Source organism: Amphiura filiformis, chromosome 2, assembly GCF_039555335.1.
Source record: "Amphiura filiformis chromosome 2, Afil_fr2py, whole genome shotgun sequence".
Lineage (NCBI taxonomy): Eukaryota > Metazoa > Echinodermata > Ophiuroidea > Amphilepidida > Amphiuridae > Amphiura > Amphiura filiformis.
Window position 1 is genome coordinate 2,888,314 of NC_092629.1, and position 11,756 is coordinate 2,900,069.

Consider the following 11,756-nt stretch of genomic DNA (forward strand, 5'->3'; position numbering starts at 1 on the left):
AGATGCTTCCAGGAGCAACTTAAGATGCTTCCAGGAGCAACTTAAGATGCTTCCAGGAGCAACTTAAGATGCTTCCAGGAGCAACTTAAGATGCTTCCAGGAGCAACTTAAGATGCTTCCAGGAGCAACTTAAGATGCTTCCAGGAGCAACTTAAGATGCTTCCAGGAGCAACTTAACCCTAACTCTTAACCCTAACAGAACTAGGACTCACTAAAGCTCACTATTAAAACCGCTCTGCGTGCACGGATTCCACGGGACTTGATGGCGCAATCAGACCAAGTCATATATACCCAGGGAATCGTTGGCGGGCCAACGTCACCTGTGTAGCTACATGCTGGGGATCTTCTGCGTGGCATGCGAGGGGTCCGAGGTTGAATCCGGGGGTGCCAAGTGACTTTCTTCTTCATCTTCTCTCCTTTTTCGTTCCTTCTTTCCCTTCCGATAGCCAAAAAACCTCGGGTAGGGTTAGGGTTAGTGACCATGCATATTTTCCCTATATGCCTTGTTAACCCTAACAGAACTAGGACTCACTAAAGCTCACTATTAAAACCGCTCTGCGTGCACGGATTCCACGGGACTTGATGGCGCAATCAGACCAAGTCATATATACCCAGGGAATCGTTGGCGGGCCAACGTCACCTGTGTAGCTACATGCTGGGGATCTTCTGCGTGGCATGCGAGGGGTCCGAGGTTCGAATCGGGGGTGCCAAGTGACTTTCTTCTTCATCTTCTCTCCTTTTCGTTCCTTCTTTCCCTTCCGATAGCCAAAAAACCTCGGGTAGGGTTAGGGTTAGGATGCTTCCAGGAGCAACTTAAGATGCTTCCAGGAGCAACTTAAGATGCTTCCAGGAGCAACTTTAGTCACCTGATGAACAATAAACATTTCACAAGATCATGGATTTCTCTGCAAATGCAATTTGAAAATTTTTCAAAAGGCAGTCATTGCATATACAACGAAGTGATTACCGAATAGGGTGCAACTCTACTAGTCTTATTACAAAACTGCCCTACCCCAACCCTAAACCCTAACCCCCGTAAACAAGGACTGGACTCAAGTCTAGCAAGTTGTACCCTATACAGTAATTGTACCCATACAACTTTCTTGCACACACATTGATTCTTAGAGCAGTCTCTTTTGGCACATAAAGATGTATATTCCATACAGTTTATTGTGCAATAATAGCACCTGTGACTCAAGCCTGGTCAAATACCCACTCCAACATAACCCATACCCTAAATGTTACTTCTATTCACATATCAAATAAAAATGTATTGGCTGCCGCCACCTCGGTAGAAACAGCCATTTAACCGCATACCAACAATAGAAATTTTGGTATTTACGATGATTTGCAAGTATGAATTCAACATTTTTGGGCAGTGCCATAATGCTACAAACTGCTTGATATTTAGTGTGAAGAGAGCAACTTCATTTACAGAGAACTATGTGCGGAAATAGAATACTTTATAATGAATACAAATGTATCAATAAATTCATACACATTTATGCAAGAACATGGTGGTGGCTAGGCAAAATTGTAAACTATTCTTACTAAAAAAATTCAAGGGCAATTCTTGTGGTACATAAAATGAACTGAATGTCCATTTGTGATGTGATTTTCAGAACATTGTATTCTGCAAAATGGCAAGGAATGAGATTTCATTATTAAATTAAAAATGACGACTTGTGCTCGGGCTTGTGCTTGATTGCACAACAAAAAAATGTTTAAGTACTATATATTACAGTGTTCACAAACACATTGTAGAAGTTAAGCACTCATAATTCACCTGATGGTTTTTTTAGTAGCTTTTTAGTCGAGTTGGTTGAATGAAAATATGCAAATTATCGCCATGTGGTTAACAGTAATTAATATTTTCTTACATATTGATTACAAATGATTAGATACCCAAGAAATGAATATTAAATCTCACTGGACTAGTCCAGTTGAAACATATACCCCCTATGGAAGACATGACCTTAATCTTCCACACAAGGAGTATGAATTTCAAATTAAGTAACCTGATGGGTGACTCTTTTTGAAATCTGCACCTGTGTGTGGGAGATTAAGGTTGTGTCTTCCATAGGGGTATGGATTTCAACTGGAACAGCCCACTTGAAGCATACTGATACAGAAATTAACATATATCGTCCACTGGGAAATTTTGTTATACTGTAAGAGTGGGAATTTTCGTGCATGTAATTTTTTGCACTTTGCAGATTTTGAACTACATTGTTTTTAATTTCGCAATTTTGGGTTTTCTTACATAGACCTATATATTAAAAGAGAATATTTGTGTTTTATTTTCGTGGTAGCTGTGCTGCGTGCGAAAAGCACGAAAAATACGTACTAAGAAAATGTCCACTTATACAGCATCTCATTTAGTATGCTATCATTGATGATGAATACATTATTGATTGAGTCAATCTAGTTTCCGTGCTATCATAGTGGCTTACAGGTTCCACACCACAAACAGGCTCCTGAAACCTTAATACATTGTATCATAATTATGGTATCACAAACTGAATTGAAACCAACCAAGTAATACCTTCAGGTTTGCTGATGAAGGTCAAAGGTCACAACATTCCCTGCCAGACTATATATATATATATAAATAGTGTTTTTTAATTAGAATAGCATATGATGGAGATGAAGAGCTCGTATACATGACTGTATTTTTATCATATAGGAATGCATATATTGGAAAGATCTACACTGAAAGACAAAAAAGATAATTTGCAGAATGAAATAACAATACCTTTTTTTTTTTTTGAAATATAATATCTAAAGATGTTAATTTTTGCATACACATATTTTCACACTTAAATTTCTAACAATAATTGTGTGTAATATTGAGTTTATTTTCAGAGTAATAGGTATTTTAAAAGAAATCCCCATATATCTTTTTTGGCAGTTTTATTTTTTAATTTACAGAAGCTTTAAGTGTGCAAATAATAAAACACAAAAATATCATCTTTACAACATAATACGGAGCAACCCTGTAACACCATGGAAATGGAAGTGAATTTGTCATCGCTGACAATACCTGCTGTAAAATACACCACTGACTTACTGCTGTAGAATGTCACCGCTGACTAACCGCTGTTCATATAATGCATGGAAGGGAAGTAACAAACAAAGCAAGATCAATAGGTGACTTAATTAGCTAGAGCGGAAAATATTTTTTGGTCAATATAATCATTCCACTGTACACTACATACATACTACATGTACATATAATAAATATAAACTTCTCTATCTAATTTGTGCAAGTGGTAATTTTCACAGAATTAAATTTTCACGCTGCAACCATTTTAAGTGTCGCTGTTTTTCACTCATTTCAAGTGTCTACATACACACTAAAAAAATTATATTTGGTGTATAAATTATATTTTGTGTGTTTTTATTTCAGGCAAGCTTAACAGAAGAGCGTGAAAATATATGTACTCGAAAATTCCACTTGTACAGTAGTATGTCCACATAACAACAATGAATTGTTTTCTTCATTAGTAATTATTGGGAGTAATAATAATAATAATATAGTACTATGATAATAATACACAAATTTATACATTTTTAATATCTTTGTTTAATTATTACAAACTAAACTGAATTTTTGATAAGTATACATACATCAATTCATCAGTTTGTAATAAAATTATATATTCTCCATTTGCCCATTACCCAGAGTGCATCTTGATTTTAACTTCTAAATATGTCACATAACCTTATTGTGAAATCAAGCGTGTGATATGTCTTGTGTAAGAGATTGATGTTTACCAATATGTCAAAATCTGTGCGGAAATATGACAAACATTTGCACTTTTCTTTCCATTAATGTCACACTGTGAAGTACCAATTAGCCGAGGTGTAAGTTTAATATGTTAGAAATATGTTCACGGATGACTAGGCCTACATGTTGACATACATATAAAATAAGTTTATTTTCACCCAGAATTGGGTACAAATTAGCGACATTTCTTGTCTGCCATTTTTGTTTCTGTAACATATTTAGAAGTTAAAATCAAGGTGCACCATGGGATATGAGCAAATAGTGAATTGGTAAAGCAAATAGCTAACATCTTCATAATTGCAAAATACTATAATATACTTGGAAACAAAGCATCTACACACAATGACATCATAGTGGGTTAATGAATATTCATGAAAAAATGTAAATGTCATCACCTCCTCCTGTTAAGGATACCTAGGTTACAGATATCAGACTCTTTTTGGCTTTTTATATATTTTTAGATTTTTAGAATATCTACCAAATAATAAATATGATAAACAATAAGCTTCTAAGTCACTGTTCTATAGCCTATAGCTGCCCTTAAGTAAACCTATAGCTGCCCTCAAGTAAAATGTTTGTGCAAATAAATTACAAAATGGACGCTGCCTTTTTACATGATACAGGTGTTTCATAATTGGCTATTCCAATTGAAAGCCATACACCCATGTGGAAAAAATGACCTTAATCTCCCACACAGGGAGTGTGAATTCCAAATGGGATTACCTGAATGGGTGACTACATTTGAAATCTACACCCCTGTTTAGGAGATTAAGGTCATGTCTTCCTTAGGGGGTAGACATGTAAACAACACAGCAGATAGGGCTATTGCATTTGGAAAGCAGATTTTGTAATCTATTTGCTTCCAAGTAAAAGGCAGCATCTAGTAGATAAACTTCATCCATGGCATTGTCTTTTTTAAAGACATTTCTTGTTTTACTTGGGATAGGGCAGATATTAGTTCCTACATCAACTCTCTTTCACATACAGTCATTAAAGAAGCCAAAAACGATGTTCAAAGTTCTTCAGATACTTTTTTTACCTTTTGTATATGTATATGCTTGTACAATACACAAGGCTCATATTATATCTTAGACAATCATAGCGGGGTATTCAAGTTGAAACCCATACACCGCTTATGGAAGACATGACCTTAATCACAAACAAAGGGGGTGTATATCTCAAATGGAGTAACTCATTCAGGTAACCCCATTTGAAATTTACACTCCCTGTGTGGAAGATTATAGTTATGTCTTCCATAGGGGTGTATGGATTTCAACTGGAATAGTCCGACTAGAATTTGATCCCAAGCTGATCACCATGCTAAATACAGTATTTGAAAGTCTGAAGAACCTTGGACAAGGAATACATAAAAACTGTTGTTGGCATTGCTATGTTTTAGACAAAATTTGCCATACAATACATGTACTGTACTATTGTATAGGCCTACTATTTAGAAGGAAAATATACAGCGCTGTTGATGTACAATGCTGAGATTGGTTTGATGTGAACTAGTCCAATGTAGCAGGAACTTGTTTTGTTTCATAAATTGAAATAGTCAAAGTATTGATGAAGAATAGTTTCTACAATATAGGACTACTTTCATAAAGATATCTGATTTTATGAGTTATATTCTTAATAACAAGATCGGATATTATACAATTGCGTTTTTGACACAATAATTGACTGGGGAAGCATTTTCAACTGTTAAAAGCAAATGACAATTTAGAGTTTTAGACAAGATAATATTTGCGTACTTCCAGTAATTTTGGCTAGTTTATAAATTTGCTTAATTTGCATTTCCTTACAAGAAACTTTCTCAAAAATTTGCATGTTGTTGAATTCACTTTTTTTTTTTAATAGGAAGTACACAGATTTTATCTATGCAATGCGTTATTCCAGTTGAAAGTCATATACCCCTTCAGGAGACACAAGGGTCTAAATTGAAAATGGAGTGACCCATTTAGGTTACCCCTTTTGAAAGTCACACCCCCTGTGTGGAAGATTAAGGTCATGTCTTCCATAGGGGTGTATGGATTTCAACTGGAATACCCCATGTCCACATATATCATTGCTACTCTAACGTTAGAAAGTGCAGCCCCTGATTGCCATTCTCTTAATTACTGGTAAACGTATGTGTGCAGTAATCATGCTACACTGTTAGAAACACTCGAGTAATTCTTACCCAATGATGAATGAACAAGTCCAATGTTGGGTAAAATATTTCATATTATATTCAAACAAGATGTTTTTTACCCAACAATTGCTCATAGTTGAACCAACTTTGAGCAAAATTTCTCCAACATTTTGACAGTGTACTTTCTCAACTGACTTTAAATTGTTACTCCAATGGGCTGTTCCAGTTGAAATGCATACACCCCATATGTAAGACATGACCTTAGTCTACAGGGAGTGTGCATTTCAAATGGAGTCACCCATTTTATGTATTCCCATTTGAAATTCACACTCCCCCTGTGTGACAGATTAAGGTCATGTATTCCATAGTGCCTTGATGTATAGATTTCAACTGGAATAGACCTAGGCTATCTTGATAAAAATGAACAAACAAAACAGTTACTAAATAAATGTCTACTGTCTGGAGGCAAATTCACAAACACTGAAATAAAGCTGTGTGGCAACTGTGCACATTCAACAGGCAAATATATATATGCCTATATATAAATACATACATAATACATCTTCATGAATTTTCCTCCAGTTTAACAACAGTTGTACATTACCTATATTTTGAGTTATAACTATTAGCACTCCAAATATGTTTATTTAACATTTTTTATGTTTCTTTTTTTCTTCTTACTTGTGAGAAAAGTGTATGTGGCTAACTCTGACATACTTGACTAAAAAAAGAAAACAAAGGTAGATGAATTCTACAGGGTGGTTATCTAGTTAAATGTACACAACAACTACGACATCAACGGTAGTTGAATTCAACACCCTGTACATAGTCCTACCACCTACCAATCAATTACCATCCAAATTTGGGTACAAAAATAGAGTAGCGCTGGTTTTGGTGTGATTGGTGTATGCTTTAGACCCAATATTTTTTTTCTTTTTCTTAATTATTTGAATTATGAACACATAGGTTTTATTTAAATGGTATCATCCGGATAAAACTATCATGTGAACCACAAGTGCTTGTTTCTTGAGCTAAATTAATTCTGATTTAGCAAAGAGCCATATTTAAATGCAGCTACTCTATTTTTATATCCTACTGGACTATTCCATTTCTATACAAGGGTGGTATAACATGCACACAACACCAGTATTGCCTTTGTTTTTCAAATGATGGGATTCCACCTCCTTTTGGACGATTCCATCGATATAAATACTATAATATTTTTGTCCACAATAAATAGGAATATATTTGACATTTGTGGCCAAGTTTTTCAATACTCTGGCAAGTTAAATGGGCTATTCTAGTTGAAATCCATACACCCTGTGGAAGACATGACCAAAATTGAGTCCACACAGGGAATGTGAATTTCAAATGGGGTTACCTGAATGGGTAATTCCATTTTAAATCTACACCTCCCGTGTGGGAGATTAAGGTCATATCTTCAATAGAGGGTGTATGGATTTCAACTGGATTAGCCCAATGCTTCTTAAATTAATAGATACATAGGTTATCTAGATTTATAGCTTTTGACCCCATTATACCATTGTATGTTAATATAACATCACCACTTGCAAATGCAAAAGAGTGAACAAATTTTTTTCAAGATGTTTTTGTCATAGCTCACAAATTAGAATTCATCATGATGTTGAACTATAATATGCAGTCAATTCACATCCATTGATTGCAAACATTTTTATGAGACTTGCAGGTGGTGTCTGAGACCAGTAACTACATGACTGTATGCATAAAGTAAAAGTTGCCCTTTATTCAGTGTACCTTAATTTATATCAATATTTGTTGCAGCTAAATTGGATATTTAATTTATTGAGTAATCATTAAGAATTCACCAATATTCCTTCACAAATTACAGCTAGGCTATCAACCTTTAAATTTTGATTTGTTCGGGTTTTGACAACCTGTACATGTATAGGTCATTGCCTCTTACACTCGCCAATTAATTGTGGGTAAATGACTGGACAGTTTTTCATCAGATTCATCACCAAAAATACATTTTCTTTGAAATCCAATTATCTTTTCTGTTCCTTGCCTTTTCATATCAAAAGAAAAAATAATCAAAATATCATCTAGATACAATGAGCAAATGTTTGATCTGAGCAATTAATTTTTCATATCAAATATTACTCCTCTTATGATTCAACAATAATATGATTGGATACATTCCATAATGATCATGCTTCCATTGGGCTATTCCATTTAAAATCCACACTCCCCATGGAAGATTTTGAAAATATCTTCCACAGGGGGTGTATGAATTTCAAATGGAATTAACACACATTAGCAGCTCCATTTGAAACTCACTCTCCCTCAGGGAAGATTCATGTTAAATCTTTCTCAGAGGGTGTATAAAATTCAAACGGAGCTGCATAATGTGCTCATTCCATTTGAAATTCATTTTCCCCATGTGGCAGTTATTTCCAAAATCTTCCACAGAGGTAGTGTGTATTTTAAGTGGAATAGCCCATATCCAAAATTGTCAGTTGTAATTCCATGGTAATATGATGATCATAATATTGTCCATCGATTTTATCAAGCTCGTATATCAGTTCAAATACTGTTGCCATTGTGATCCGTCTGTAACATGATTGGATGAATTTCACGCAAATGATCATAACATTTCCGCAATGACCTACTGAGTGACCGAGCAAGCTTGAACAAACAATGGTTGATGAGTGGGAAGGCTGCAGTAAATGTCAATACATTTCATTTGACACTTACAAGTGTTTTCGTGTAACTATATGTGGAAAGCTGGATATATATTTAGTAACTTGTATTCTTTAAATACCTTGGAGGAATAAACCAATTTGAAGAGAAGAATATAAACATATAAAGGGGAATATATTAAGTTTTTAATGATAATTGAAAACACTTTTATTGAAAAAAAAGGAGAAGGAATAAAAAACAAAAAAGAACAGAAATTAACTGCTGATCACTTGTTTTATTGTATTCTATTATTACCAATTCGGGTATTTGTTATATTCAAATCATAGACAGCTAATTAATTAACAATTGAATGGTATTTATTACACCAAATAATTTTTATGCTAATTCTTGCTTAAAATGATATTAATTGGTATTAAAATTTGTGGAACGTATTTGTTTTTTATACCATACTGTTAAACTGTTTTAATATTAAAGAGTTAATTATTTTATTTCTGCAGCTTTTATGGAAATTTTTATTCAGAAAAAAAAAAGTTCAAACTTTTGCTTCACAGAGAGCAGAAAAGAAACAGAAAATTGCGACTAGATTATGGGCATATTTATATTTTTCAAACAGAATGCCATAAATAGAATGTATTTCAGGAGTAAGCAAGAACTGTTGTTCTTTCCGTCGTTGTTTTCCTTTATCAAAACATTTTCATTTGATTTCTCTTCCTAGAAATTTAATCCACACTAACATCTATCTATCACCTCTAGTTTTGTAAATATCTCTGCATAAACTTGACTTGTAATTACGGCACATCCACCAACGGGCCTCACGGCTGACATGAAGGCGCTGACGTGGCTGTTACCACGGTAACAGCAGTGCTAGAGTTCTCACTCATGCTTCTTTTTTTTATTCTCCTAGTCTACGTATGTACGAGTAAGAAACTAAGCATAGGTTATATGTATATCCCAGTCGGCTTGGTATGAGGAGTACAGTTTAAATTGTGCTCTCTACACGCCCACGTGCTAAATTTAGCTTGATAATACTAATTGATAGATCGACTTAAGTAACTTGAGTAATACGTAGATATACTAGCCCTTTGTTTTTAATAATTACATTGTACAAGAAACACTTTCAAAATATTTGCGGAACCTTTCTTCACCATATCACTTTTATGCATTTTACGCACAAATTCTTTCACAGGAAGTAGTTTTAAACAGCTGGTCGTTATAGATAGATTCATAAATTTGTTGTACTTCAACTTGTTTTTAATTGTTATAGTAAATTTGTGAAATTTTATTTGTGAAAATATAAAAGTCACAAAAATAATGTTGTTGCTCAGTGTAGGAGTCTAATACAATAATGGCTTGCATGGCTTGTATAGAGTTACTGTCTCATGATAGATACCAATACCATTAATTAAATCCATTGTTCTTAACAGTAAATCAGACCAACAAATTAAAGTGTGTGTTCATTTATGGTATCCCACAATGCTATTGTGAACAAGATGTAATTTCGTTGGGCATTTTTATCTGAAATTTAATTTCTACTCTTTTACTGAGTTTATTTTGTTTAGCGCTTAACAGAAACAGCATTATTTTCATAATATATCTTATGTAGGAAATCAGCATAGATTCTTTTTGCGCCACCCTAAAGTCACACTATGTGTATTCCATAACCTGTAAAAGCATGCTGTTATATTGATTGCCTGATCCATAATAGCATACGTAACTGTACTAGATGGCTAATACAGCACAACCCAAAACCTAACACTGCAATTTCCCATCCATGCATGCATGCTTGGTGTAGCAAGGAAACTCACCGCATCAGGGATAGTCTTGTACTACACACTTTAGCAATCGACATATCGGGTCATGTGACTAGCGTTGTAAGTATCGACTATGTGGCGAGGTCAAGATAACACTAATCATACGTCGCTGAGTGACCTAAAGCGGTGCTAATCCGGTATAGTATGGGATGGGTGGTGTGTAGTGTACGTCATGATAAAATGCCATCGATGTATTGAACGTCTTGATAGAAATGCCATACCACTGGCTCGATCTGCATCATGCATGACACAGATTGTAAATTTTAAATCAATTCACAGAAATCTCAGCTATCTTTGGAATACTGTTACCCTTTTAACATTCACAGGTGTTTGTTTGCACCAGTTTGTAAAAGTCCTCATTGAAAAAAATCTCCAGTAGCAGGGCATTCTTTATCGAGAACAAAGTTGAAATCATTTTAAAATGCTCATGTAAATTACTTTTTTTTATAATAAATTTCTAAATCATGAACATATTTTTTCTGCTTTCTTTATGTTGAATTTAATTTTTAAGTATAAATCCTTTCTATTAAAAATACTGAAACAGGAAACCTAAAACTAGACATCTAAAATTAGAATGAACCATAATTCCCGGGAACCATTAAAACCAAAGCAGAAGAAACCTTCATGGATGAAAATGACAAACCCAAAGATTGAACTTCCACAGAATTTCCGTGAATATTTATAGATATCCGCCGCTATATAGCAGTACATGATATTAAATAAATCCCACCTATATAGCACAGTACTGCCATACAGTTGATTAAATAAGAACCGCACTATCCTCAATATATACCTTGAGGCTAGTAAAAGGTTCACTATCTTCCACATGAGCGGCCATTTTATTTTCTATCTCAGTCCAATTTACATGGAGAAATTTCCTTTTTCCGTTACCAAGCGGATGTCGTATCATTTATCATTTATGTTGTAGAGTTTTCTTGCCTAAATATAGCATACATTGGTCTATTTTTACTGTTCTATTACCAACGGGCTAAATGTACTTTATTTTGATAATGTTCAATTTTCTTACCTTATAGTTCCATCTTCACTGTAGGTATAAATTTCCTGCTTCCAAATGGATGAAGTATATAATTTTGTATACTATAGTGTTAAGTTATCTTGCCTTAAACATGGTAAACATTGATCCATTTTTACTGCAAGAAATGGGTTTTCTTTTACCAAAGTGATGATACTTTATGGTTTATTTTGTTGTATAGAGTGTACGTAGTATACAATTTTCTTGCCTAAAACATGGTCTGGTTCAATTTTTACTGTAAGTAATTTTTCTTTTCTGTTTTTGTTCCCAAAGGGACAAGAAGCGCTAGTATATATGGTTTATGAT

General features: G+C 34.2%; 1 long non-coding RNA gene across 1 annotated transcript; it reads right to left on the minus strand.

Moving 5' to 3' along the window:
• Window positions 1-1,723: 1,723 nt before the first annotated feature.
• LOC140145644 (uncharacterized) lies at window positions 1,724-10,922 on the minus strand. The gene is made up of 2 exons (XR_011858110.1): window positions 7,841-10,922; window positions 1,724-7,807 (listed from the first exon to the last, which is right to left on the minus strand). It is a non-coding gene; the product is annotated as an uncharacterized lncRNA (long non-coding RNA).
• Window positions 10,923-11,756: the final 834 nt, after the last annotated feature.